Raw genomic sequence first — 4,943 nt, 5'->3', positions numbered from 1 at the left:
GAGCAATCAGATCCAGTAGAAGAGGTCTGCCATGCAGGGATGAGCAGGGCAGGTACTGATCCCATGCTGTACATAAAGGCCCAGCTTCAGATCTATTCATGTGGCCTGGTACAGGAGTGTTTCTTTGGGCTTATGCAACGCATAGAATCATAGACTGGTCTGGATTGGAAGGGACCCCAAGGGTCACAGAGCTCCAACCCCCCTGCCACAGGCAGGGACACCAACCTCCAGGCCTGGAGCTACACAAGGTTGCCCAGGGCCCCATCCAACCTGGCCTTGAACACCCCCAGGGATGGGACACCCACTCCTTCTCTGGGCAGCATATTCTAGCGCCTCACCACTCTGCAAAAAATTTTCCTCTATACCTAATCTAAAGCTTTCCTCCTTTGGCTTTCATCCATTCCCCCTTGTCCTGCCATTGTCTACACTTTTAAAAAGTTGATTCCACTCCTGTTTATATGGTCCCTAAGTGCATACTTCTGAAGAAAGGCTGGGGGCCCTCCTGAAGCCACAGAGGTCCTGTAGCCCACAATATGTTTTCCCACCAGGCCAACCACAATTGCAGTACACAGGGCACTACCACACTGGAGCTGAGACACACCTTCTGATATCCTGGCAGGAACAACAGGAAGAGAGTCCCAAAGGTGCCTTGACAATATCAGCTCCTTGTCCTGCATCTCCTCTCAGCCTTCAGGTTCAGGGCCAGCAACCTGAACAGTGTGTTTGATTTTGACAACTGTTTATGGCCCAAAAGAGCTCTAACCCTTCTCTTTGCCATCTTCCCATGTATCACAACAAGCATTTCTCCTCTCACATGCCAAAATTCCTTTAACTTTGAAAGCAAGCTTTGTGGTTTCTATGGAAATGGAAATAGGAAAATAGAGTCATTTCAGAGCTGACAGGGAGAAAGAAAACATCTCTTCTTGCCTCCCGGAACTGAAACTCCTCCTGAGCAATCCAGGACACTTTCAGGCCTCTGTCACCAGGGCACATTGCTGGCTCATGGGCAAGCTGCTGTGCACCAGAAGCCTCGGGTGCTTGTTGGCGTCTGTGATCCCCTGTGAGCAGCCTCCGGGCTGCCCTGGTGCAGTGGGTTGGACCTGCCCAGCTTCAGGGCCTTGTTGTTCCCTCTGTGGAAGAGGATGGGGTTCCTTTCATGCCAGATACTTCTCCAGCTTGTCGGGTGCCTCTGGATGGCAGCAGAGGCCTCTGTGTGTTGTGTTTCCCGGTGCAGGGGCAGGGGGATGAGGCCAGGGCGGGATGGGGGTTTCATGTGTGGGGCACTGGGAGGGTCCTGTGAGGGAGCGCTGCAGGCTGACAGCCTGTCCTGCCAATGGGGCTGGAGCTGGAGCTGGGACTGGCCCCACCTGCGCCTGGCGGAGGCACCGACTCCACTCTGCAGGGCTTGTCAGGCCGACAAGCCGGGACGGCGCTGGAGCCGTGCAGGGAGTCAAGAAACAGCAGGCGTCATGTACCGGGACAGTACTGAGCACGACCTTGTCGCAGGGCCCTGACACTCGATCCTCCCCGCGTCACCCCAAAGGGGCGGTGGCACCGGGGAGGGGGGGTGTGGAGGGCTGTACCGTGCCTTTGGGGGTGGGTAGAGGTGTCAGTACTGCTCCGGCAAGGGGCCAAGCCGGTCGGCGTGGCGGTAGGATGGGGGCAGGAGTGTGACTCTCTCGGCTCCTCTCTGGCTCTCTGCAGACACTTCAGCCACGGCCAAGCCCGGCGCGGCAGGGCACAATGGCTGCTGGGTTGGGGCTGTGGCTTCTGGCCTTCACCTTGGCTGCGGAGCTGGCAGGTGAGAGCCGGGCGGGGAGGCATTGAGTCTGCCACTGGACCCGGCGCTGGGGTTGCCAGGGAGCAGCCATGCGCGTCCTGGGGAGCCGGGACTGCAGCTCCTCCCTTGCTGTCGCCTGGTACTCGCCTTCCTTAGCGGGGCACGGGTGTCGTGGGGGAGAGGGGAGGCCGAGCCTCTGTAGCAGCAGGCGCAGAAAGGGGCTGTGATTCCGCGGGTCGGGGCCGCAGTGTCAGCAGCAGCCCCGGCTCAGCCCTGAGGAAGTCAGGCAGAGCATTAGCCCGAGCGCGGGGCTTTGCTGGGAGAGAGGCGGGGGGCAGCTGTGGCTGTGATGGGGCCTGGGGAACGGTGCTGGTGGGTGAAGGTCTTTGGGCCATGGGCGCACCCTGCCCGGCTGCCTGTGCTCTCTGTCCACAGGGCTGTGGGCGCAGGTGCGGCTGGTGGAGAGCGGCGGGGGCGTTCGAGAGCCCGGGCAGATTGTGACCCTCACCTGCCAAGGATCCGGAATCACCTTCCAGAATTACCGTATTCTTTGGTACCGTCAGTCAGTGGGTAGCGGTCTGGAGTGGGTGTCCTACATCTCTCCATCCAGTACTACAGATTATGGTCAATCAGTGAAAGGTCGGGCCAAGGCCTCCCGAGACAATGCCCGGTCCAAGTCATCTCTGGAGCTGCAGAACCTGCGCCCTCAGGACTCTGCCCACTACTTCTGTGCAGCTCGCACAGAGACAGGAAATCCACTAAGTCTTTGACACAAACCTCCTGCCAGGGTCCTGGTTGTGTGCATTGGATCTGGAGGGAAGGTGAGTCACGTAGATACTCAGGGTTGCTCTCAGTCATGTAGTTACAGCATAGTGTTTTCAAATGCTCGATTCTGACAGGGATATCATACGAGCAGAAGCTCCTCAGTCCCTCCTCAGGGGTGACCCCACAACAGCATGTCACCTTTTGCCTAGCAGAAGTTTTCCTGCCAGATGAGCATCAACTGCTGCTGCTTCTCCAGTCCCCTGCCTCTTGCCTTCACTGTTGTCATAGACTGAGGCCATGAAGTGGAGGGACTGGGACTACACAGCAGGCACAGGGCACAGACAAGGCCTTGCTGTTCCCTCTTTGGAAGAGGATGGGGTTCCTTCCTGTCAGCTAATTCTCCAGCCTGTCAGGTGCCTCTGGATGGCAGCAGAGGCCTCTGTGTGTTGTGTGGCCATGGGCACGGGCTGGGGCTGAGGCCAGGGTGGGATGGGGGTACGAGGGGCACGGGAAGGGTCCTGTGAGGGAGCGCTGCAGGCCAACAGCCTGTCCTGCCAATGGGGCTGGAGCTGGAGCTGGAGCTGGAGCTGGGGCTGGAGCTGGAGCTGGGACAGGCCCACCTGCGCCTGGCGGAGGCACCGACTCCACTCTGCAGGGCTTGTCAGGCCGACAAGCTGGGACAGCGCCGGAGCTGTGCTGGGAGTCAAGAAACAGCAGGCGTCATGTACCGGGACAGCACTGAGCACGGCCTTGTTGCAGGGCCCTGACACTCGTTCCTCCCCGCGTCACCCCAAAGGGGCGGTGGCACCGGGGGAGGGGGGGTGCGGCCCCTGATGTGCTGGGCTGTACCTTGCCTTTGGGGGCGGGTAGTGGCGTCAGCGCTGCCCCGGCAAGGGGCTGAGCCGATCGGGGTGGATGTAGGATGGGGGCAGGAGTGTGACTCTGCTCAGCTCCTCTCTGGCTCTCTGCAGACACTTCAGCCACGGCCAAGCCTGGCGCGGCAGGGCACGATGGCTGCTGGGTTGGGGCTGTGGCTTCTGGCCTTCACCTTGGCTGCGGAGCCGGCAGGTGAGAGCAGGGTGGGAAGGCATTGAGTCTGCCACTGGACCCGGCGCTGGGGTTGCCAGGGAGCGGCCCTGCGCATCCTGGGGAGCCGGGACTGCAGCTCCTCCCTTGCTGTTGTCTGGTGCTTGTCTTCCTTAGCAGGGCATGGGTGTCGTGGGGGAGAGGGGAGGCCGAGCCTCGGTAGCGGCAGGCGCAGAAAGGGGCTGTGATTCCGTGGGTCAGGGCCACAGTGTCAGCAGCAGCCCCGGCTCAGCCCTAAGGAAGTCAGGCAGAGCATTAGCCCGAGCGCGGGGCTTTGCTGGGAGAGAGGTGGGGGGCAGCTGTGGCTGTGATGGGGCCTGGGGCACTGTGGTGGTGGGTGAAGGTCTTTGGGCCATGGGCACACCCTGCCTGGCTGCCTGTGCTCTCTGTCCACAGGGCTGTGGGCGCAGGTGCGGCTGGTGGAGAGCGGCGGGGGCGTTCGAGAGCCCGGGCAGACTGTGACCCTCACCTGCCAAGGATCCGGACTCACCCTCCAGAATTACAATATTCTATGGTATCGTCAGGCAGTGGGTAGCGGTCTGGAGTGGGTGTCCTACATCTCTTCATCAAGTACTACAGATTATGGTCAATCAGTGAAAGGTCGGGCCAAGGCCTCCCGAGACAATGCCCAGTCCAAGTCATCTCTGGAGCTGCAGTACCTGCGCCCTCAGGACTCTGCCCACTACTTCTGTGCAGCTCGCACAGAGACAGGAAATCCACTAAGTCTTTGACACAAACCTCCTGCCAGGGTCCTGGTTGTGTGCATTGGAGCTGGAGGGAAGGGAAGTCACATAGATACCCAGGGTTGTTCTCAGTCATGTAGTTACAGCATAGTGTTTTCAAATGCTTGATTCTGATAGGGATATCGTACCTGTTTATATCCCCAAATGAGCTCCAAGCCTTCTGTTTGTCGTCTTTCCACGTGTTATGGAAACCCTGTGTTCTGTCAGACTCCAAACTGCCTTTCCCTTTGGAAACAACTTTTTTTCCCCCATTCTTTCCGAGTAGTACTGGTACCTAGTCATGGGCAAGTGGTAAGAAGTGTTCTGGAAGTTTGTCCTTGGCTGGAGGTTGGATTCTCATTAAAGTTGTTCTATCACTCTCCTTCTCAGCTGGACGCAAGAGAAGATATATATTGAGAGGGTTAGGAGTGGAGCTAAGGACAGGGAGAGATCATTCTGCTATTAGTGTCACAGGCAAAATAGACTCAACACAGAGCAAAGGACACAGAGTGAAACCAGAGTCAGATTATGAGAAGTACAACCAGATCTTAAACCTCCCCCCATCCCGCCTGTTTTTGGAGGTGTAACTT

The 4,943-nt window shown here is 58.5% G+C and overlaps 1 gene segment (V, D, J or C); it reads left to right on the top strand.

The window, feature by feature from the left end:
* The first annotated feature begins 3,555 nt into the window (after positions 1-3,555).
* On the top strand, positions 3,556-4,362 carry LOC311201097 (Ig heavy chain V region 914-like). The segment is given in 2 exons: positions 3,556-3,613; positions 4,028-4,362.
* The last annotated feature ends 581 nt before the right edge of the window (positions 4,363-4,943 follow it).

This window comes from Gallinula chloropus (genome assembly GCF_964237585.1).
Source record: "Gallinula chloropus genome assembly, chromosome: 26".
NCBI lineage: Eukaryota > Metazoa > Chordata > Aves > Gruiformes > Rallidae > Gallinula > Gallinula chloropus.
The sequence above is the reverse complement of the archived record's forward strand: the minus strand, read 5'-3'. Positions and strand labels throughout refer to the sequence as shown.